Genomic DNA, 25,166 nt, shown 5'->3' with positions numbered 1-25,166 from the left:
ACAGGCATGAGGATCACACATCCACAGGTCCACCTATCCTGCCCTGACAGTGATGGCTCTGATCCTTGAAGACAAAAAGAGAAATATGGCAAACGGGAGAGAGGTCAGACCTCAAACATGCTGAGTCAGGTTGAGAAGGAAGGCTATTCCAAATCTCTCTTCTGGTCATTATCTGGACCTTGTTGGTATAGAGGAAGATTTACCTTCCCTTTGCAGCATCATGAGGACCAAAGACAAAACACAAGCAAAAACATGTAGTGCACAAATTCATTTTTTTTCTAAAAATTCCAAAAATACACCATTCAATTGGATAGCCACTACACACATGAGATTATTTAAGGGTTAATAAGTAAACGTGAATGAAACTGGACACTTAAACTCTCAGATGAACTAATCACATTGCAAGTACTCAAAGCTAAGTATGGCCCTTGTCTGCCATATTGGACAGCAGCTATGAGATATTCGTCAGACAATTCAAGGGAACACCATTGGACAGCCCTGTTCTACATTTGCTAAGACTGACTTCCATTCCCTTGCTCCCAGGGATCTTGGCATTCTGAACAGGTATCTGAGTTCTCTCACCAAATCAGAAATTGTGTATGTGTGTGTGTGTGTGTGTGTGTGTGTGTGTGTGTGTGTGTGTGTGTGACCAGGGCTACCATTTGGAATGAAGGGAAGGCTGCCCTTTCATGGAAGTCACTATCTACTGTCTACAGAACGGCCAGAGGACAGTCACGGCTGCTGCTGAATAAGGTCAGCAGCCCTTGGGTCTCTGGCTATAGCTCAGACTACAGGTACCGCTTCGAGTGTTGAGAATCACTTACTGATTTCTTCTGTGCCAGACAGCGTCCAATAGACCAACCCACCTGGCTGTACGCAAGTCTATGAGACGCACATAGACCCCCAACTGACTTAAGAGGATGAAGCTCAGTGATGTTAAGAGACTTACTTAAGTGCACAGCTAAAATTGGAGGGCTGAGGTCTCCACTAGCACGCACGCGCGCGCGCGCGCACACACACACCACCACCACCACCACCACCACCACCACCACCACCACCAATGAAAGATAGAGATATAAGGGGGAGGACAGGCAGAACAACAACAACAAAAATAATAATAAGGTGGAGGGCCTAGGAGGAATTGATTTGCCTATAGCAATGGACCACTGACAGTTGACAATTTCTCATTGAAGATAATCTCATATGAGCTACTGGAGATCACCTAGTGGCCCAGGAGAGCCACCTCCCAAGGGTCTGCCAAGCAAGGCTTGAAAGACACCGTACCATAACCACTGGAAGATACATCTGTGACGGTGGTGGAGGCCAGAAGGCAAGCACGCGGCATTTCTCCTGTGTAAAGAGGGAAGGGATGCAATGCAAATTTATTTGAGGAAGCTTCCTGGAGCACGGCTCCTTATCTTTGCACGCCCATGCTCTAGTCAGCCTGGAGGACAGGCAGGGTGCGTGTCCTCCGAGAACGAGGAGCCTGAAGGGCAGGTAGACTGGGGTGAGGGGTAGAGCCCAAAGAATGATGGCTCCTCTGAGGAACTGTGCAGGCTGCTGTCCTCTCTCTACCTGATTCCATCTGGCCACTTTCCTTTAAGTGCCGGCGCACAGGCAAGGTTGCCAGGCACTTGGCAAAGCCGGCTGCAGCCACCTCAGGCACCTCCATCAGGAGCCATGAGCTCAGCAATCCCGGCCCCTCCCTCAGCCTCTTGGCGGACAGCTCCATCTACTGAGCAAGCACCCAGCCTTGCAACACGCTCAAATGATGGCTCCAAACAGCAGTTAGGCAAGAGTAATTAAAGGCAATGTTATCTCAGTCAGTCTCTCATTAGCCACATAATTAGACTGCTGAAAATAATTAACATTCCTTTTGACAAAGGAAACAGAGGACCTATTACATTCATTAAGGCAGCCTCAAGCCGGCTGAGGAAGCTGAGTGCTCAACACCTCCGAGTCCTGCCCATGGGACAGCAGCATTGGTGACTCAAGACCAGTGGCAAGTCCTGCCCTGGGCCAGGCTGCTGGGAGAGCTGATGTATACCTCCGTGTGACTATTACAGATAATAACACACATGCGCACAGGGAGAAAACAACCAGGAGCGGGCTGGTTGTGTCAGGGCGTGTCAGGTACTGGAGACCAAGGGGATGCGTCTACCTCCTCCCGGCCCCGAGAACGACAGAAAAGGCATTTTCTAGGAATAGTTACGCTGAGACAGCACCAGAAAACAAGAAGGAATCACAAGGACTTCCTGAAGACAGAAGGTGGCTGGGAATACGTTGAGGAGACCAGCGCCCCCCACCCCCCAAGTAAAACAATGAAACATCAATACTGACAGCTGTCTCCCATAGCACATGTGATGGGACACCATTCCAAGGATTTGCCATAAATTATCTCACTTGCAAAAATCGTGTGAGTTAGAGATTATCCTCTATATACATGAGCCCCAAGGTAGTTATAGGAAACTTCTCCAGATCACGGTGCCAAGGCTAGCTCTGCAACACAAGTAGAACGGCCGCAAACTCTCTGCTCCTCCACTAGAGGGGGCATTTTTCAGGGCCCATAGTTAGAGCAGATCTGGGACACTCGGGTCGGGGAGCAGAGATGGTGCTTATGCCCTGGACATTGGGATCGAGAGGCCAGGAGACACCTAGACCCCATCGCTGCCCAGCAGGCATATGCCATCCTGCTGCCAGTAACACTGTACAAATGGTGCCTGGAGCCAGTGCTCAGAACAGACGTTCCCAGAGGGGTGACCAGAAAAAACGTGAAGATGGAAGGAAAGGAGCATACAGTGTTCGTGCAAAACTGGACCAACAAAGACAACAGGGTGAGATGATTTAAAATATGATAAATGTTTTCTCTGTTCTCTCCCCCGCCCCGGGTGGCTCACTGGTATTAAACTCAGGTCACCAGGCTTGGTAACAAGTGCCTTTACCTACTGAGCCACTCCACTGGCTCCAGAAGGTACTTTTAAAGATGCCTAGCGTGATACAAGTACTCAATTAAGATTTTGTTGAACAAAGCAAAAGGAAGTAGGCCTTGTCTCTTACATCAACCCAGGCCTTACCAGGCTGCCTGTGTGTGTGTGTGTGTGTGTGTGTGTGTGTGTGTGTGTGTGTGTGTCTGCTCAGAATCCCCAACTCCCACTCCATCTGGAATGCCACTGTCTCCCAACTTTGTTTACCTACCTGCCCTTCAGTGTTCTTTTAAAGAAAAAGATATAAAATCACTCTCCCTGGAAAGAGTCCACCACAATCCTTCTGCCCACCCCCCACCCCCACCCCCCAATTCTTAAAAGGCATCTAATTCTCCAAGGTCCCAGACAGCACTGGTTGAACTGTCCTGTGAGGTCACAATATTGACAGTTCATAGGCCTCTTACCTTTTAGCAGGTTCAAGTCTCATCTTGGCAGGCTAAACAGAGGGCCCAGGCCTCCTTTAATCCCCACCATGTGCAATAAAGCTGAGTAATATCAGCAGTCACCTTCTACGTCATCTGCATGAACAGCAAATCAGAGGCTCCTAATGGGAGAAGGATGAGGAAGACAGGTGTGGAGAAGCCATGACTCAGTGGGTCCAGCGCAGACTGGTTCTTCCACGTGGGCTATGCCCTTGCAACGGCCCACCTGGCCCTAGAGACATTTGAACGCCTATCCATTGGGCTAATCAGAATCAGCTAATCAGCAAACCCTGAGTGGATGGCTGGGGATCTGAGCAGAACAGACATGAGCACAAACCAGGAAGAAGGAAGAGGAAGAGATGGCCTTTCCAGGCGCAAGAACTCCACCCTGGGATTTCTATCAGCTGCCAAAGTGTCCCCGATAGCACAGTCTCTCTCTCCCTCGCCTTGCTTCTCAGTCATTTTATTCCTTTCACTTCTCAGGATCATGCGGTCTGTATTCTAAGGGCAGAAGACGAAGTTAAACTTTCAGGAGCATTAGCCCCTAAAAGAGAAGCCAGGCTACTGGCTAAAACCAGAGCTTTTGAGGTTTCAAAACCTTGCTGGTCTCACTCACACTTCAGCCTCCACGCCATGTTTCTCCCTCTTGAGATCTCACTTGGGCTTTCTAGAGCACATGCTCCATTTCCAACATGCTCTGCCGTTCCCCCTGCAGGCAAATTCTAAAATAAGCCCCAAGAAACATACCCTAGGCACTGTCCCCTCCCCAGGCCTAGCTCCGTGAGGTCACTTTTTAAAGAAATGTTATTTTTACTTAATTAATTTATTCAGATTACAACTCAATTGTTATCCCATCACTTGTATCCTCCTGTTCCTCCCTCCCTCCCACTTTCACCCTGTTCCCCTCCCCTAGGTCTAAGACCGAGGGGGACCTCCTCCCCCACTATATGGTCATAGGCTATGAAGTCTCATCTTGGTAGCCTGTTTATTCTTTCTTTGAGTGCCACCAGGCCTCCCCACCTAGGGGAGGTGGTCAAATCAAGGTCACTTTAAATAACACACAGCCAGATAGCAGAGTCTTTAAAGAGGCTCACTGAGGGCAACAGGGCATGGGGCACACTACCCATGGCACAGACGCAAACATTCTTATATGCATCTTGCATGTGCAGATCACTGAAAGCTAAACAGGTTGTCTCTGAGTGCCAAGGCACAACAGGGAGCTGGATGCTTCTAAAAGGTTACTTCTTGGAGGGCTGAGGATGCAATTTCAAACCGCGGAAAACCAGTAACGTTTTCCCTTATTACAGTGCTTTTCATTGTAAAAATGGGATCTTCTAAGTTCATCTTACTCAGGCATTCGCTGGCATGTCCACTAAACAATCACTCAGTGCCTATTTATTCTACCAGGGATTGTACACGCAAAGATCATGGAATTAGAGGCCCTGGCCCAGGCCAAGCATCTTGACACTTCATCGGGCACACACACACACATGTATAGGACACCAGTGAAAAATATTTCAAGAGTGGGATTGAGGTGGGCTCAGGGGCAGAAAACTGTCCAGCATATTTGAAGGCCAGGTTTTCACCCCCAGCATAAGAGGTGATCAAGAGAGAGACCCCGATATCCATCCATCCTGAAGTTCTCCAAAAATCTTAATCCAGCCTAATAGTAAACTAGAAAACGTGATCCTAAATACTAATGAGGATTGAGCAACCGACATAATTAGCTAAGACTATTAAGAAACCCCACCCATGTTGGTGCAGAGCCATCATGAAAGGATGACTGGTGGGACTCATGACAGATTGACTCAGGGGAGGAGTTGAAGATGGCACCCAGAGTTCTGCCCCTGCCCCCTTTCCAGAAAGAAGAGGATCCAGGAAGAGGTGTGGGTCTGGGGAGCCACAGTAGCTCTATTTCAGCTGTTCTTTGTGGCCAATAGCATAGCCAGCTCAAGGCTGGACATGGCCTTGGGACCAGTACAGGATGGGACACAGAAGAGGAGGAGCAAACCGGGGAGGGGGTGACATCTGAGGCTCGCAGAGGATGAGGCCCTTTGAAGGAGCACACTCAGGAAAAGACACTGGGACCCCTGAGAGGTGGGAGGGAGGAGAACGCCCAGAGCTCAGGGCCAACTGAAGAGGAAAGAGGATGAAGAAACTTGGCCACAGAAAGGACTGGTGACTATTTAGAAAGGTGTGGCTAGGAGCTGGAGAGATGGTTCTTCCAGAGGTCCTGAGCGGCTCACAACCATCTACAATGAGATCTGGTGCACTCGTCTGGCATGCAGGCACACATGTGTGCAGAATACTGTATAAGTAAGAAATCAACTAATTAAACAACAACAACAACAACAAACCTTTAAAAGCCAGGTGGTGGCGGCGAATGCCTTGAATCCTAGCACTTGGGAGGCAGAGGTAGGAGGATCTCTGTGAGCTTGAGGCCAGCCTGTTCAAAGCGAGTCCAGGACAGCCAAGGCTATCGCAGAGAAACCCTGTCTGGAAAAAAGAAAACAAACAAACAAACACCTTTTAAAAAGGGGGGTGGGTGGAGAGATGGCTCAGTGGCTAAGAGCTCTGCCTGCTCTTCCAAAGGTCCTGAGTTCAATTCCCAGTAACCACATGGTGGCTCACAGCCATCTATAATGTGATCTGATGTCCTCTTCTGGCCTGTAGGTGTACATGCAGGCAGAACACTATGTACATAATAATAAATAAATAAATCTTAAGGAAGAAAGAAAGAAAGAAAGAAAGAAAGAAAGAAAGAAAGAAAGAAAAGAAAAGAGAGCCGGGCTTGTTGGCGCAAGCCTTTAATCCCAGTACTTGGGAGGCAGAGGCTTGTGGATCACTGTGAGTTCGAGGCCAGCCTGGTCTATAAAGCAAGTCCAGGACAGCCAAGGCTACACAGAGAAGCCCTGTCTTGAAAAACAAAACAAAACAAAAAAGAATGAAAGAAAAGAAAGAAAAACCTTGTCTCAAAAAACAAAACAAAAAAAAAAAAACAACAAAAAAAAAAAAAGAAAAACAAAACAAAACAAAAGGAATAGAAAAGAAAGGTGTGGCTGCAAAAATGGACGCTGAGCTGGGCCAGGGGTGGGCTGAGGAGTTGAGAAATCAGCTTGTGAAGGGGAAAGAAAAGCTGCTGAAGTAGACAAGACAAAGGTGTTGTCTTCCTTCTATCCCTCCCCTTTATCCTTCTCCTTCCTTTTCTTCACCTTTCTCTTTCTCCCTTTGAAGATAAAAGAAATCCAAGAGGGTCTGAGTATTAGCTCACCGCGAGGGAGAGTCTGTGAATGGGGTATACCTTGTGGAACCCACACAGATGTCCTGGACTGGCCTGATGGTCTAGAAAGGAACATAGGTAAGCTCCACTTCCACAGTAGGCCGGACACGTGTGCCACTTTGGTTTTTAATCTTAATTTATTATTATATTATTAGTGGTGGTGGTGGATGGTAATAGTGATGTAGGACTGGAGGTAAAACCCAGGCCTTCTAAGCAAGTCCTTACCACTGTATCCTCAGCATGTGCATATTGCTTGACTCTTCTTGACAGAGAAGACACCCAGACATACAGAGTTAAGTGTAACCTATGTAAGGTCATACAAATACTGTGATACTGTAAGCCAGACCTAGAGACCAAGCAGCCAGTACCTGGTCCTTGGCTCTTCCTTACCACGAGGGAGGCTTGGAAGGCAGCTATCAACAGCATAGTAGGTGCTGCAGATTCTCCCTGGTTCCCATTTGCCCAAACTCTGCAATTTCTACATGACTTTAGAGTGTTCTAAGGAAAAGAACATTCTAAATTATAATTATAATTATGAATGTGTGTGTGTGTGTGTGTGTGTGTGTGTGTGTGTGTGTGTGTGTGTGTGTGTAGTGGTTTTTCAAGACAGGGTTTCTCTGTGTACACCTGACTATCCTGGAACTTGCTCTGTAGACTAGGATGGCCTCAAACTTGGAAATCCCCCTGCCTCTGCCTCCCAAGTGCTGGGATTAAAGGTGTGTGCCATCACCACCATTGAAGGCTTTGGTTTTGTTTTGAGGTGCTGGGAATTGAACCCAGGCCTTATCATGCTAGGCAAACACATGGGCACTGAGATAGACCCCAGTCCCTTTCATGCGGGTTTTCAGTATTGTTGCTGTTTTGGTTCGGTTTGGTTGAGACTGAGTCTTGCTATGTATCCCAGGCTGGCCTCCACAGCCTATTAAGTGCTGGGGCCTCCACAGCCTATTAAGTCCTGGGATCCCAGGTGTTGGCCACCACACCCAGCATTAGCATGGCTTTACTGGATGCTATATGAGCCAGGAATGCCATTAACATGTAAATCGAAATGTGCATCATTTTGGAGAGTGACAACACTCCTCAGTAGCACCTTCCTGGTATTGTTGAGTCACCTACCATATACACCTGTATCTCATTTCCGGTCATCCCATTCTCAGAGGTTACTGTGCAAAGGAAGCAGCCTCTGACTTCCAGGTGGGTTATGACAAACCAATTACATATGGAATATATGACACTGAGTGATAATTAATGTCTTCCTTTATTTCTATTTTAGATTAGAGTTAACCCTTTAAACTGACTTTAAAAATTAATGTAATGTATGTCTGCATCTGCCTGCAGTCTCAGCATTTAGGAGGGAGGCAAAGGCTGGAGAAGTGAGAGGGTCTGAGGTCGGCCAGGGGAATGGAGTAAGTTCAAGGCTAGCCAGAGCTAACCAAAACCCAGACAAAACAAACCTCCAAAAGGCTTGGTGTGGTGGCCCACACCTGTAAGCCCAGCTACTTGGGAGGCTGTGGAAGGAAAAATGAGACTTTGCTGGGCTACAAAGTGAGTGTTAGGCAAGCCTGGGCAATGTAGTGAGACCCTGCTTTAAAATAAAAATACAAAGGGCCTGGCCAGTGGTGGTGCACGCCTTTAATCCCAACACTCGGGAGGCAGAGGCAGGCAGATCTCTGAGTTCAAGGCCAGCCTGGTCCTCAGAGCAAGCTCCAGGACAGCCAGGGCTAGACACACACACACACACACACACACACACACACACACACACACACTGTCTCAAAACACAAACAAAAATACCATCAAACATATAATTCAGTGGTAAAGTATGGGGACCAAGTTCCATTACTACACACACACACACACACATACACACACACAGATCAAGAGAGCAAGAAAATGGGAAAGAGGTAAGGGGAAAAAACAAACACAAGTAAATAGCACCAACAATAACAAACAAGGGCTGGGAACACTAGCTTTTCATGTACAGCCCTGAGTCTGATCTCCAGCACTGAGAAAATGGACAAAAGTTTATATATTATATAAATTATATATTTATATACTATATTTAATACATACTAATATAAATAGGATATTATATATTATATTATAATTAATATATGATATTTATAGATTATATAAACATATATATGTAGGTCCCAGTGTCTGAATTTTATTCAGAGTAATTAGACCCTACAAATATGCTGACTAGAATAAGGCATCATTGTAGGCTGTGCCTTTAAAAGCAAAGGGAACTGCATTGCAAGAGGAACAAAAATTAGGGTAGATTCTAGTGATCTGTCCCACAGACTAAAGACAGCGTCTTTCCCTGACATTGACAGGAGCTCCCAATTGATTATTATATAGATGATATGGCCAATCTCCAATTGAGAACCTTTGGGAAATGCCATTTGCCTAACTAATTTAAGTGATACTCTATCTCAGCACTTTTCCCCCAGCACAATATAACAACAGAAAGATCAGAAGTCATCTGCAGGGGACGAGGAGATGATAAAAGACCCAGTGTCTGGAGGCAGAGATGTGCTTAAAGGAAGTCAAAGAAACAGGTGCCAGGCTAGGTCTGTGGAGTATCTTCCTTAATGGATATAAGATGAGTAAACAGTAAGGAAGAGGACGCTTAGGGATATTTATGGAAAATGCCATGTCGTGAGGAATCATGGACAGAAACAGGGACACAGAAGGGAGTGGCAGAGCTAGAGGTGTTTACAGCTCAGCCTCCTGAGAGGGGCTGACTAATTACTAGTCAGGGACGTGCCTAACCTTCCACAGGCCTGGCCGTTATTTCTCAGTACAAAGTAGAAGGGTGTGTGCCTGTGAATGAGAGAGGGTAGATAGTTGGTCTGTCACAAATAAATGGGGGATATGTAGGGGCCAAGTGGAAAGGAAAGGGAAGAACCTGCTTTATGAAAGGTCCAAATCCGGCTGGGGTGCTGGTACACGCCTTTAATCCCAGCACTCGGGAGGCAGAGGCAGGCGGATAGGCGTGAGTTCAAGGCCAGCCTGGTCTACAAAGTGAGCCCGGGACAACCAGGGCTACACAGAGAAACCCTGTCTCAAAAAAACAAAAAAAAAAACAAAACAAAAAAAACAAAACAAAACAAAAGAAAGAAAGAAAGGTCCAAAACCAGGGTAAACATGCAAACAGGAGGAAGAAGAGAGCACAGTAATAAAGTCTATTCTATCACTTTGCATTTCTGTGTAGTTTTTTGTTTGTTTGTTTGTCTGTATGGTTTTTGCATGTCCCATAAGAACTTTAAAAAGGCCGGGTGTGGTGGTACACACTTTTAATCCCAGCACTTGGGAGGCAGAGGCAGGTGGACTGCTGTGAGTTCAAGGCCAGCCTGGCCTACACAGCGAGTCCTGGACAGCCAAGGCTAAACAGAGAAACCTTGTCTTGAGGGGGAAAAAAAAAAAAACTTAATAAAATTTCCAGATATGTGAGCAAGCAGTTGTGGCTTATGCTTGTAGTTCCTAGTACTTGGGAAGATGAGGCAGGAAGGCTGTCACAGGACCCTGGGCTTTAGGCCAGCCTAGACTACCCACTAAGGCCTCATCGCAAATAGCCAATCTAAATAAATGAATAAATAAATGCCCAGTCAACACAGTTTTAGGGATTAAAAAAACAAACTGATGAGCAACAAATAAGTTGCATCACTTCCCAGACGAACTAGAAGAAACGAGGTCTTGGGACTCCAAAGGAACACCCGAGTACAGGAAACGCCCCCAGGAACCATCAAGCTTACTCGTGTGAGCTGAGTACACCAAGGAGGAAGCAGGGTATATAGCCTCTAGCAGCTGTGCCCCAGTTCATCTCAGAGCCACAGCCTTAGTGGTGCAAGAGTCTCTCTGGGGATGAACTGTAGGCTGGGACCAGGTGAGGCAACTGAACACTGTCGTACTGGACGGTAACCACAGCACTGAGCTCGAGGCAGGAAGGTTTCAAGTTCACGGCTAGCTGGGGCTACATAGCAAAAACCTCAGGTCAAAAACTAACAAAGACCATTTGCTTGAAGTTCAAAATGTAAAGCAACTTAGGAATGTGTGTTTGTGTGTGTGTGTGTCTGTCTGTCTGTCTGTCTATGTATAATAAGACACATAAGTTATGTGTACATGTATGTGTTCTGGAAGCTGGAAGAGAACATGGGATCCTCTAAAGCTGGAGGGACAGGTCAAGGTGAGCCGCCTGACATGTGTGCTAGGATCTGAATTCTGGTCTTCCATAAGAGCAGCAAGTAAGCTTAGCCATTGCGCCATCTCTCTAGCCACCGTAAATGATATTTTAAAGCAACATTTTCAAAACTCAGTAAACCACGGCCAACGGCAGCAGCTGTTCGTGGGAAACAACGGTTGGGATTCAGGAGAAGTCAGTGAAATAGAGATCCTTCTGAAGTTCTGTGACATTCAGAAAGTTCAAAAGACCTAGCCAGGTGCAGTGGCGCATGCCCGTAATCCCAACACTCAGAGAAGCAGAGGCAGGTGGATCGCTGTGAGTTCAAGGCCAGCCTGGTTTACAAAGTGAATCCAGGACAGCCAAGGCTACAACAGAGAAACTTTGTCTCAAAAAAATAGAAGAAAATAAATGAAAATTAATTAATTAATTAATTAAAATAAAACGTTCAAAGGACCATCAGATCCAACAGCGGCTCTGCTGAGAAACGTAATATAGAGCCTCAAACACTTATCCCAACACCCTTGGAATTAAAAATGTTTTAGATTTCTGAAAAAGTAATTCTGAGCACATATAGTAAATGACACAATTTCCACAGCAGAGGTTCGGGAGGGAATCATCCCTTAGATAAACATACTAATGCCACTGCAGTGACATCGTTGAGCACTCACAGCCTGCCGTCAACGACTTCCTTAGTCCAGGTTAGGTCCTAGTATCATTAGTGGCATCTCAGTTTAAGAATGTTATATTTTATTGTCACTGAAGAGATCTGTGGCGTAATGAGGATTAATTAGTCTCTGAAAGGGGACAGGCAGCAGACTAGAACCTGGAGTGTTTGGGTTTTTTTAATGTATTTTATTAATTTATTCATATTGCATCACAATTGTTATCCCATCCCTTGTATCCTCCCATTTCTCCCTCCCTCCTATTTTCCCCTTACTCCTCTCCCCTGAGGAGGAGTGACTGAGGGGGACCTTCTCCCCCTGTATATGCTCATAGGGTATCAAGTCTCTTCTTGGTAGCCTGGTATCCTTCCTCTGAGTGCCACCAAACCTCCCCATCCAGGGGACATGGTCAAATATGGGGCACCAGAGTTCATGTGAAAGTCAGACCCCACTCTCCACTCAACTGTGGAGAATGTCCTGTCCATTGGCTAGATCTGGGTAGGGGTTCGAAGTGGACAAATGGATTGAACTAGAAATGATCATAATGAATGAGTTAACCCAGAAGCAGAAAGAGTCAAATGGTATATACTCACTTATATCTGCATACTAGCCCAAGGGATATGTCCCATGAAAGTCTTCACTTACCAGGAAAGTGGGACAGAAGGGAGGACATCCTATTGGGACTCTAGATGAGAGAAGCATGGGAGAATGGGGAAATAGAAGGATCCAGAGGATCCTAGAAACCTACAAGAAGAACATTATGATGGGCAGATCTGGGCCCAGGGTTCCTGCTCAAACTATGGCACCAGCCAAGGACAATACGTGGAGTGTTTGTTTCAAACTCACTCCAAAAAGAGTAAAACTGCGGAGCCTCAGTGGCCATCGCCCAGAGTGTGATTCCTAAGAGTTGGTCAAGTCTAGAATAGGCACGTCATGAAATATGTCCCCAACTAGTATTACACACATCTTCTGTACGTTAACCTTGACAAATGCTGGCAAAAGACCCAGGTGGAAGGCCGGGCATGGTGGCGCATGCTTTTAATCCCAGCACTCGGGAGTCAGAGGCAGGTGGATTGCTGTGAGTTCGAGGCCAGCCTGGTCTACAAAGTGAGTCCAAGACAGCCAAGAGTCCAAGACAGCCAAAGCTACACAGAGAAACCCTGTCTCAAAAGAAAGCAGAAGAAGAAAGAAGAAAGAAGGAAGGAGGAGGATGAAGAGGAAGAGGAAGGAGAAGAAGAAGAAGAAGAAGAAGAAGAAGAAGAAGAAGAAGAAGAAGAAGAAGAAGAAGAAGAAGAAGAAGAAGAAGATGGAGTTGTTGGAGTGGGGATGTGGGGAGAGCAAAAGACAATGCCGGGAGCGCTCCAACCCCAGAGCGAGGAACCAAAAGTGTATCTGAAGTCCTGAGCCCACGGGATCCTAAGAGTTAGTAGAAAACAAAATGGTAAACAAGATGTAATGGCCCCCAACGACCTGTAATGTAACTCCGCCTCCAGAGGCTCCAGCACTCCTTCTGACCGCTTCGGTCTCCTGCATCTATGCACTGCACATACATACAGTCAGGCAGACACAAACACACATAATTATTTTAAGGTAAGTGCAATCATAGACTATTGCAAGCTGAAGGGACCTAATCCACACCCACATCTTAACGATGATGAAACAAAGATTTAGAGAAGCCAGTAAGTTAGCAATAGGCAATTACGGGCTACGATTGCCAACTTCAGGTTCACAGCCCTTGGCATAAAAGCATGCAATAATAGCAAATTAGTGATGAAATGACAAGAGGAGTTGAAAGATACCAGCAGAAGTGGCTTGGGCCAAATATACCTCTGTGGCTAAGATGAGCTCTAATGCCCACGGACAGGCAGCTGAGGACCCGACAGCTAGCGCGTCCAAGGGAAGCAGTGAGGGCACACGCATACAGGTCACCTAGGCAGGTGGGTTAGACTCCAGTAAAAGACTCCGATGGAGATGTTGGAGTGGGGGTGTAGGGAGAGGAAAAGACAATGCCCCAATGCCAGAGTGAGGAACCAAAAGTACACCCCAAACCAGCATTTGTCTAGCATGTTCCTGTAGTCTTCATGACCCCTCCCTTGTGGGAATCAGCCTGGCACTGTGGTTTAAAAGTGCACTCTCTGGAGTCAGATTTCCTCTATTCAGATCCCAACACTAATGCAGACCTTAGACAAATCGCTTTAACCTCCCTTTGCCTCAGTTTATTCACTGGTACAATTGAGACAGCGGAAGCACCTCCCTCGTGGGGATTGAGAGTGTGTTCACTGGGCTAAAAATAGCACTTTGCTCTACCGTCACCTCTTAAGTGTCCCAAGTGGACCGTTCTAGGAAGCCCCCACAGATACCCAAGTCTGCAGAAATGCAAGTCCCCTACACAAAGCGCACATGATCCGGGCACATCCTCCACATGTTTTTAATCATCTCTGGATTGCTTGTCATACATAATAAATACTATATGAACAGTAGCTATGTGGTATTGTGTAGAAAATAATGGCAAGAAAGGTCTATACATGTTCAGTACAAACACTAATTTTTTTTTCTGAACTGTTTTCTCAGGAATTGGTTGACTCCACAGAGGCATAACCTTTGGATACAGAGGATGGCTATGTAAGACCTCAGTGTTAATTGTTCTCTTTAACTTGTTCAGATCAAGTGTGTGTGTGTGTGTGTGTGTGTGTGTGTGTGTGTGTGTGTGTGTGTTCATATTCTTGTGTATGGGTAAAGAAGCATCTGTGTAGAGGCCACAGGTTGGCATGGAGTCTTCCTTAACCACACTCCACCTTATTTTTGACACAGAATCTCTTACTGAGCTTGGCACTCATTGATTCAGCGAGGCTGGCTGGCCAGCAAGCTTCAGGGATCCACGCTCTCTGCCTTCCTAGTGCTAGGATTATAATGTGTGCCCTGGTGCCTCCACAGGTTCTGGGGATCCAAGCCGACACCTTCATGGTTGCATGGCAGGCACTCTACCACTGGACTCATCGCCCCAGCCTCAAGTTCAGGACCCTTTTCTCTGGCTTCAGCTCCCCCGAGTGTTGAGCAGGTACCACTACAGCTAACTCGACAGTTGCGTTTGTATGTATATATGTGCCTGTGGGTGGGTATATGGAAACAACAGTGCTGGTGGAGGCCAGAGGCTTTGGATCCCTGGAGCTGGAGTTGTATAGTTATTGGGAACAGAACTAGGGTTCTCTGCCTCTCTAGGTCTGGGATTAAGGGCATCTGCCACCACCGCACAGGAGCAGTATGCTTTCTTAACTGCTGAGCCATCTCCCCAGCCCTGATATTTATGGTTTTAATGAAATGTGTATAAAAAGATGTTAAGTCCGAAATCTTAGCTAAGACACCAAGATACAAAAGGCATAGTGTTTGCCAGTGTGACACACACACACACACACACACACACACACACACACACACACACACACACTGGTGTGCAAGCTCCTTCCCCACACTGAGGGGACAAATGCTCAGGACAGGCAGACACTACAGAGCACCTCCGCAGAGGAATCTGGAGAACGCTGTTCCTGGGCTACGGCCTCACCCTACGGCCACAGAGAATTTGCTCTGAGGGCTGGGTGGTGAGCAGAGCTGCCCCAGGACCCCCTCAGGAAACCTGATGTCTGTTTCCTGCAAGAGAGAAAATGTCATAGGGATAAACACATGCTGAACCACAGACTGGCCATCAGCTACTGGAAGAGCAAGGGAGACCCAATGAGCTGGCTGTAAGCTGGTACCCCAGGTTCACCGCTCCAAAGGATACAGGACTGGTTTGTAAAACTAACATGAGAGACGATCTCATCCAATGAGCCTATGTGGACACACTAAAGGGACTTAGTGGGGAAAGCCTGGGAGTAAATAACTGGCACTGAGAACTCTAAGGCTGGAACAGTAATGTGCAACGAATGGTAATTTGCTCTTTCTTATGTGTTTGTGTGTGTGTGTGTGTGTGTGTGTGTGTGTGTTGTTTTGAGACAAGGTATCACTTTATAGCCCAGGCTATCCTGGAACTCACTGTACAGCTCTCACTGGCATTGAACTTGTGGTGAGCCTCTTGCTTTAGCCTCCTGATGCTGGCACTGTAAGCACAAGTCACCATGTCCAGTGATAAATGTCCCATTGTGACTATCTCAGAAGCTGGGAAAAGAGCAGTCCTTGAGAAACCCACGAGCGTGGGCATGAGAGAAACAATTGGCCTTCCATGTAATCACAGCCCAGGACACTGCCAGCCACTGAACACTTTCCTGTCCCCAGTTCAGTGACAAAGACCTGGAAGTATGAAGTACTGAATTGAGGCCATGTTTGACTTAGCATGACCACAGGACCCTCTACTGCCTATGAATAACCAGAAATCTTAGAATGCCTGCCTGCCTGTTCGTACTCGAGCAGGGAAAGGAGTAAACTCGTTGAGTAAACACAAAGGCATCCTGGGGCGCAGAACTGTTGGTGAAAAACTATTAAAATGAAATGTTTCCCCTTCTAGTTAACGTGGCCTCCCATGGGGCTGGAAGGGAGGCAGCAGTGCTTACACTGGCTGTTCTTCTGGAAGACCCAGGAACCCCAGGGCAGGTTATAACCTCCTTAACCCTAGAGGGACTCCAGTGCCCCCTTCTGGCCTTCATGGGTACTGAATACTTGTGGCGCAGAGACACAGGCAAGAAAAACAGCAATATACGTAATTTTTTTTTAATCCAAAAGGCTAAGCCTCTCATACCCTCAGAGGTATGATGATCAATATCAGAGATGACTGGCAAAGAGGGGAAAACAGGGTAGGCAGGGGCAGAAGTGATTGGGTTGGTGGAACTCACTTGCTCCTCTACCCCGAATATTTAAAAAAAAAAAAAAGCCAGAGGATGGATACAGATGAATGAAAGAGTGGGTAGATCCTTAGATAATCGTCCCTGTTCAAACGAGCCTCGGACGGTCCAGTTCCATGAGCAAAGAGACCCATGACCTGGAGCACTCCGGCTGAGTTCACGGTTTGGTCTTGTTCCTTCAGGCAGCGGCAGGCAGGGCAGCAGAAGAGGCGAGGCCTCACAAGCGCTGTGCTACCCAGGAGGGTTCAAGCAAAGGCCGGAAGACCTAGGAAACAGCAGGGGAGGAGGACAGAGGAGTCTGCCAAACCCAAGTGCAGAATGTGAGACAGCCACAAAAGCCATGCTGCAGCTGTCCCTAGAGGCGGCCCTGGGACCACGAGAGGATGAAGTGGGGTGGGGGTTAAGGCTTAAGAGGAGGCAAAGGGGGTTCTCACTGTGCTTCGGGGAGCAAGAAGAAAGGCAAACCCCCACCCCCACCCCCCGCCTCCTCTCTGCTGCCTCGGTAGGACAAAGGAGGACCGCCAATCCTATTACTAGAAAGTTCTTCTTGCAGCTCTTGCTTTACCCCTTGGCTTCCAGCACGGCTCCATAGCCCCCCACTCCACCCTGGCTTCCCAGCTCTGACTCCAGTCAGTTCCAGATAAACTGAGTTCTCCCCGAGAAAGGCCAGAATCACCACCACCCCCCCCAGCCCCACCGGATCCTCCAGCACGCTCCCTAGAAAAACGGTTACCGACAGTCTCATCTGGCGATTCCTATTTCATACACAGGGAAACCAAAAGCCAAAGAAATCACACCCCGTGTACAGAGTCACCAAGCTGAGTCCACAGCTTGTGTCCTTGTCCCTGCTGTACAGTCCTATCAAATGGCTTCTTGACAACTCTTCTACGGTCAGGCCACCTCTCCCCGGCCTCCTCTCACACCTTTCCATAAACACCCCCAAATGATATGAGACACAAAGTCGAATTGTCTAGGACTGAGGACAGTTACCACTGAAGTCGCTGGATATCTCTAACTGGGGTAACTGGTGACCATAAATCCTTTCTCAGAATGGGGTAGCCTGGTGGATATATGGTAATCTGATGAATATAAGGTAAACTTTTTTTTTTTTCAACGCTGGGGATTGATCCCAGGTGCTTGTGTATGCTTAGGCAAACTCTATACCACTGATTTATGGTCCGAGCCCTGGTGTTATGTTTTCAGTACTTTGCAAAGTATAATCTGGGACTCAAGTCATTATCAAGCCCCCTGACGTATAGGATGGACAAGGGGAGAACTTGGAGGACAAAGACTAGAGACAATAATTTGCTGAGATGAGCTGCTCTGATAGGCAGGAGGGTAACAGAAAGGAAAATGCTGCCCAAGGGCCTGATCAACAAGAGGAAAATGTTAGCATCCGAGAGACGGAGTTTATAAGCTACATTGCTATGCCGAGCAGAACGCCTGTTCCCTTTATAATAACTTCCAGGCCATCTGGTCTACTTCCCCGCTGCAGGGTACCGACTTCATCTTCTTTCCTGAACACTCACGAGGATGCTAGTTTCCAAGAATCTGTACTTGTCCCTTCCTTTAGCTGGCCACATTTAATTCACATCAACTCTCCTTACACGCTCACACCTCCTCCACTTTCAGTCACTCACCAATGTCGATGTTTGTTCTATCACTCAACCATCAATTCAACACTCATAATCTGCAGCTTAATCAGACCTCAGTTCAAGTCCCAGGCCGGATACTTCTGGCTGTATGAGATGTACAACGAGTCTTACACAGACTCACTCAGCCTTTCCAGCCATAAAACAGGAGTAATCAATAGTAGCTTTCTCACTTATGCGAGAGGAGAACATACGAATAGTACTTAGCCAGTTGCTGGCATATACTAAGTATCCAATACATGGTGACTGTTCACTGCTAGTGCTCTGACCGCTGAAGCCAATTGAGACCCCATTTGTAGAATTAAATCTCAGAGCACTGAAACGGGTCACACAAGGTCAATCAAGAGGGAGTATTGCCAGATTTCCTGATTTTGGAGAAGTTTCCTTAAAACAATTTCACTGTCCAGTGACCTAGAAGTCTAGATATCTGATGACATCCAACTATCACAGCTGGTGATTTAGTAAGTACTTTCACATGCCAGAAACTGTGCAGGCATAAAAGTTTGAAGGCACCTATATTAGGCCAGTATAAGAAGGTCACCTCATTGCTTTGGGCAAGCAAAAAAGGAGAGAGAGAAAGAGAGAGAGAGAGAGAGAGAGAGAGAGAGAGAGAGAGAGAGAGAGAGAAAGAGAGAGAAAGCCAGGCATGGTGGCACACGCCTTTAATCTACCACTTGGGAGGCAGAGGCAGGCGGATCACTGTGAGTTCAAGGCCAGCCTGGTCTACAAAGTCTACACAGAGAAACACTGTCTTGGAAAAAAAAAAAAAGCCCTGTACAGTAAATATCAGAGAAAACTCCAGATCTGCTGCTTATGTGGCTCAATAATAGCAATATTTATTGTCCATATCTGAATTATGATGTAGATAATAGTGTGACCAATGTTGTCCAGATTCCTTATTCATGGCTGTGTGTGTGTGTGTGTGTGTGTGTGTGTGTGTGTGTGCACACGCGCGCACGCACGCACGCGTATGTGTGTTTTAAATGGGAAAAAGAGAGGGAGATCCAAAGCCTAGGAAATAAGATGGAGCCTAGTTAGGGCCACCCCTGGACAGACAATGAGGGCTGTACATGCGTTAAACACGGATCCAGGCTCCTCCCTGAGATCCAACTCCCATAGTACTGGAAGGCGCTATGCAAGCTGCTAAGGGAGAAAAGCAAGCAACAGCCCTGCCCAGCCGTCAAGCCCGGGAACCACAACCCTGACTGGCCTGCCAAGTTATCGCCAATGGTGCAACAGTTGCACTCTTATCTTGGGCGTAACCCACAGCTATCTAGCTGGACCTGAGGACTGCTCAAGAGGAAGGAAGTCATGCTAGGTGCTGCAAACTAGCCAACTAAGCATGGCTGGAGAAGGAACAGACCCTAGGACAGAAGCTACTACTGCCAGTTTCCTAAGCCAGTGTAAGCTTTAACAGTAACCCAAATGCTTCTCCTTACACGCACAGGTAAGTGTAGCTCTCGCCCTTTATCAACAGCTGGGGACCATTACAGAGATGTACAACTGTCGGATGTAGAGAACAAATGACTGGAGTAGCCGTGGTAGCACGACACTAATCCCAGCACTCGGGAAGCAGAGGCAGGTGGATTACGATGAGCTCCAGGCCAGCCTGGTCTACAAATCCAGTTCAGGCAACACAGAGAAATCCTGTCTCGAAAAAACAAAACGACAACAACAAAAAAGACTGTGGTTGTCCCCACCTACAACTGATGCATCGACAATGTGAACCCTAGACCTAAGGGTCAGAGAAAATCCTGGAACAGGCTGTTAAAAGGTTTAAGGTGCCGGGAGTACCAGGATGCCTACTACTAGTTAACATCTTCCAGACACGACAGGGAAGCGGCACCCATGGAATCTCAACAACATGGCTGCCTACACAAGACCTGCATCATGGCAACATCAGTTGCCATACCAACAATAGATGGAGGGAGGGAATTTCACAAGATCCCAAGGCAATCATTGGCTGCTGAGAGAGGGAGAATCAGGTTTCTTCAGGGATGAATCTCTTGATTTGCCCAAACCTAAGTGGTTAGCCCTAAACACATCTACAACGAGCAACATTACATAGACGCAGTAGGTTATATATGTAACAGTAATAGTTAAAGAAGTCATGAGAGAGAGCTGGGAGGAGTTGGACAAGAAAAGGAAAGGAAGGAAATGATGTAAATACAGTAAACATGTATAAAACTCTCAAAACTTTTTAAAATGAAAACAGATCCCCGCAATGGTCCCTAGGATGGCAGTCATTATCTGTTATCATCTACAAGTCCGGCTTCTTGCTGCTCTGACTGAAGTCCTGTTATACATTTATCTCCGAGCATGAATGGCTTCCTTAGAAGTTCAGAGGAGAACGCTGTCTCTGTGGCCCTTCGATCTCTTGGCTGGCATCTCAAGACTTGGGGTTGGTCTCCAAGCCCTACTGAAACCTCTCTTGTGAAGACGGACCAGTCCAGAAGCTCGTGTGGTATAGGTGCCTCTTAAAAAGCGGAAACAGTGAGTGAATGGACCTCCTAGAAGTCATCTATCATCTGACTCCGCCTGAGAAAGTGGTCAGAAGGGGGTGATCCAATAGGTCCCCAATGTGGGGCCTCTGGAGAGAAGGACTGTGACAGAAAAGCTCCCACTCATCAATTCCTTTATCAACTAGATATCCCAATACTATGTGGCCAGTGAAATTGTGTACTTCGCCAAGATTCCAGAGGAAAGAGTGAATTCAAGACCCAAGCCCTTGCCGGGAGGTGGTGGCACACGCCTTTAATCCCAGCACTTGGGAGGCAAAAGCAGGTGGATCGCTGTGAGTTCGAGGCCAGCTTGGTCTACAAAGTGAGTCTAGGACAGCCAAGGCTACACAGGGAAACCCTATCTCCAAAAACAAAAAACAAACAAACAAAAAAGACCCAAGCCCTGCCCTGCCCACATAGATTGTTAGCCACAATATCAGTGTTTCTGACTCTTTTACAGCACCAGCCATGACAGAGACCGGGAGGTCTCCAAGTCCCTGGGAGCCACCAGAGAAAATGAAGACGGTGGGGTCTAGAAGTTCAGGTGTGCACATGGCGAAGGCTGTGTTGTCCCTTTACAGATTGATAGACTTGACCATATATTGACCATATATCCAACCCCATCACAGAACTGTCAGCAGTAGAAGGAGAGAGACGGCTTCCTGTGAGTGCCATTCTCTGAAGGAGCAGCCAGGCAACATCGCCCTACAGTTTCAACCCCACTAAATGTATGGGTAAGGGGAACTGCTGCCGGAAGGAGCGTCAAGCAGAACCTTTGTGTGGAGGCGTGAAGGAGCCCACTCCTAGAGCCTAACATGCGTGAGCAAAGAGAAGGAAGCAGGTTTTCCGTGTTAGCCTGAGAGTGAGCAGGGTCTCACTCACTCATCCTCCACTTTATGATGGATATGTGGAGGATATATGATGGATGGATATATATGATGGATATATATGTAATTTCCAGCCAAGGTATCACTATATACCTCTTGTTGGTCTGGAACTCTCTATGTAGACCAGGCTGGCCTCAGATCCCTCCTGCCTTTACCTCCCAAGAGCTGGGATTACAGGCATACGCCATCATGACAGCCCAAATGACCTGGGCCAAACCTACAACACCAAGATGCTCTTCAGGCATCTTGGAAACGTAAAAGGCAAGACTCACAAAACAACTTATTCTAAACCTTCTCGAATCCCTGGAGAAGAGCGTCAACACACAACAGCCAGTATACCGAGTGTGACTTGAGGACCATCACCAGAAATGCCAGCTCCTGTCCCTTTCCCCTCAAAACACCTTACATTTTACTTTTCAAAACAAAACAAACATTCTGGTTTCTGAAAAGGCGTGGAGGGAAGAAGCCGAAAAATATGGGCTAGTTTCAGATGATCTTATTCTCTTCCCATAGTCTCTCCTTGGCCAAGGATGAACAAAAAGGAGCTGAGAATGTGCCAGGACAGAAATGATTCACACTTTAAAAGGAATGCTCCTAAATTGAACAAAACAAACAAACAAACAAAATCATTAAAACCCAAACCACCCTGTCTGTAATTAGAGGGTAGAAAGAGTGGGGAGGAGGCGGGTAAAGGGACACAAATTTGAGAGCAGTGAGCGGTGGAAGGGTTAGCTATCCTTTTTCTCCCTCAAGGACAGCCAGATCTGATACGGCAGGCTGCCTCACTTTACTGCCCTTGGCCAGCTCTCTCCCTGTGGTACCAGAGCCCCTACACCATCAAAGACTCTTTTCAGAGCCTTAACTGTGACTCTTACTAATGTCCTAGCTTGTCATCTCCTTCAGAAAGCTCTAAGACGTCCCATGAGCAGAGGCAGACAGAAAAACCATCCACCGCTCTGTGTACCAGAGCAACTTTTCTGATAAAAAAAACGATACTTTTAAAACTAACACCGACCTTACCCTATCGCAAAAGCTGTAATTCAGCCCTTCCCTGTAAAGTGACACTTTTCCCTTTAGAAATAATCAGGGGTCAACTGAAATAAACGTAGCATAAGGACTCACTAACTCTTCTAATACCTTTCACTCAAGAACTCCAGGCTTTTAAATCAATTTATAAATGTAGGAAATCAAGCCCCATCCCTCTCAAAGGAGGTAATCAAGGGAGCTCCGTGTTCTTACCTCAGAGCCTGTGTGTCTGAAGAACAGTCAGTCCATAGAAAAGCCTTCTTGCACCCTTTCTGCTGGGGAGGTTAGGCCACTAGCTGTGCCACTATCCTCAACTGTGAATCAACAGCCTGGGACAAACCCAACCTGGACAGTGATAATCCACCCTGCCTAGCTAGCTGGAGGGAGGAGCTTCGCAGAAGTGGGGCTGCCTGTGAGTTAGCCACCCGACTTAACCTTAGCTATTTTAGTTCTGGGACCATGGATGGAACACTCAGGGTCCTTCCTTTTCTCTCCTGGCCTCTGACAAATCCAGGAATATCCCTTGATCCCATCCTGAAGCGGCCAAAATCAACACTAGTTCAACTGATCATTTCTCTCCAAAGACCAGTGGTCCATAGCCCCCGCTGCCTGTCTCTCCTCCTAAATACAACATCTCAGAAAGGGCAAAGAAGCGTCATCTCAGCCCACCCCTCATGTCTCTAAGCCTAGCTGTCCTTGCAGACCCGCCCTTGGTCCAACCATGAGTGGCATCAGCTCCCTCACAGAGATTCAGGAGCATCACCCAGAGACTGCCTACTATGTCCTCTGTCTTCTTCGGTCGGACCATAGACAGAAGCAGATGTAGCTATGCCTTCAAACCTGACAAATGACCCGAGCTCCTGGATGGTTGTGTTGCCATAGGACAAGAGTCAATGGTCACATGCAAACCAGCTACAAGCTGGAGGAATTTGGTTTCTGGAGATGCAGGTTGGGGGACTGAGGTCTTGGAACCTGATTCATTTGTCTTCTAGAAAGTCCCTATACCATTCTTACTACAGATCCACCAGCTGGCTCTTTGACCCCTCTTCCTGGTAAAACAAAACAAAACAAAAACAAAAACAAACAAACAAACAAAAAACCCCAGCAACAACTTAGGTTTCCTTAGGACTCCAGTCTAAAGATCTTTGTTATTGGGATGCACAGAACACTCAACAGTGGGTGAGCAGAGCCCCAAGGTTACACTGGTACACAGCTTCCAAGGGTCCCCCGGTGAGTCTAACCAGCTTGAGGACAAACTCTGTGTCTGAAACGACCATACATCCACCTCCTAAGAAACCCCGGGAAGAAAGGAGAAATGCTGAAGGAAAGAAGGGAAACGGGTCAATTTCTTGACTGGTCATAGAAAGAGAGAAAAGAAGACACCCGGGAAAGACGCCAATACCTCTCTGGCCTTGCCAGAAACAGGGCTGCCTATATGGCTCTCCATCCCAGCCCTCCATTTCCCACCAGGAAACAGAGATGGTGAATGCAGACTGGCAGCCAGTGGCTGGGCACTGACCTAGGCACCCACCTGAAAAAGAATGTCAAAGCGTGTGCGGCCCACCCTCACCCAGTTCCTTCAGGCGCAAGAAGAGAAGGCAGCAGGGTCATTTGGACAGGATTCCTTCCCCAACCAGCAAAGTCAGGAGTGTCTGTGGTTCCCACTCCCAAAACCTGGCTCTTCAGTTTCCACCCAGTCCACCCTTTCCAGAGGGCCTCAGGGTGCACCCCACTGGATTAGGGGGTAGGTGTCAACCTTCAGAGGTCTGAGATCCTCAGCTGAATCTTTCACCCTCAGCCGAACCCGCACCCCTTTGTTTCAGGCGGGGAAAGTTGCCAGTGAGCACCCCTTTCGCCAACACGCCCCCCTGTGCGCCCATCCCCCGCAGGGAATCCAAGCTCAGACACACCATCTAATCTGCAGTGTGCTCTCCAGCCCCAGCAGCCGCTTCGAAACCGAAAGCAAAGAGGAAGTAGGATCCAGTAGTGGCCCTGCACAGGGTCGCCGGCTCTTCCCCATCACCACCCCATCACCCGCGCCCCCGCGCTCGGCGCTGCCCGCCCCGCGCAGACACCTCTCTCCGCGGCAGAAAGGCCTCTCAGCGGGTATAGCGGGCACCTACCGGTGCCCGGCCGGGGACAAGGGTAGGGCAAGGCAGGGCCGGGCCGGGTGGTCGTCCGTCCGACGCAGGTGCGGCCAGGAGCACTGTCTCTCCAGCTGGCTCCCGCTCCTCCTCCCGCGCCGGGACTCGGGGCGCTCTCCTGCGCCGCCAGCTCCCCGCCCCCACGCCCGGCGCTCGGGCTCCCCCCCCCCCCCGCGCCGAGTGACCGGACGAGCCTCCCCCACGCCGCCCGCCCGCGACTATTCCCGCATCGAGTGTCCGCGGCCGCCAGGGCGGCGCGGGGCCCGAGGAGCTGCAGCCACTGCTGTCCTACGGAACCCAGCCCCAGGCGGCGACGGCGGTGGCGGCGGCACTCACCCATAGTACGGATGCGGTGCAAACTGCACATGCTCGCGTCTGACAGGCGCTCTGCCCCCCCCCCCCCCGGCCCTGTTTAACTCTTTCAGCGCCCTCCTGTCCGCTGGGCCCGCTGTCCCCCCACCCCACCCCCGACCGCCGCCGACCCAACCGCCGACCGCCTCTCACCCTCAGCCTGTAGTCTGCCCTGCCAGGATTCCACCTGCAGCCCCTGTAGTTCAGGAGGCTGATGTAAAGATTCCTTGGCCCTCCCT

At 48.1% G+C, this 25,166-nt stretch overlaps 1 protein-coding gene across 8 annotated transcripts in view; it reads right to left on the bottom strand.

Moving 5' to 3' along the window:
* Window positions 1–24,936, bottom strand: part of TMEM229B (transmembrane protein 229B) — a 47,152-nt gene extending 22,216 nt beyond the window's left edge. For 3 of the 8 annotated variants that reach the window (XM_084792893.1, XM_084792903.1, XM_084792904.1), the window contains exon 1: window positions 3,389–3,528. The gene's annotated coding sequence lies outside the window, so the exon portion shown is untranslated. Of the gene's footprint in view, window positions 1–3,388; window positions 3,529–24,555; window positions 24,722–24,912 lie in introns of those variants that run through there. The other 5 variants (XM_084792902.1, XM_084792897.1, XM_084792894.1 and 2 more) reach the window with 5 other exon arrangements.
* Between the last annotated feature and the right edge of the window lie 230 nt (window positions 24,937–25,166).

The sequence above is a fragment of the Acomys minous genome (genome assembly GCF_964271855.1).
Source record: "Acomys minous genome assembly, chromosome: 8".
NCBI classification, from domain to species: Eukaryota; Metazoa; Chordata; class Mammalia; order Rodentia; family Muridae; genus Acomys; species Acomys minous.
Note: the sequence above shows the minus strand (reverse complement) of the source record. Positions and strands in the feature narration are given on the sequence as shown.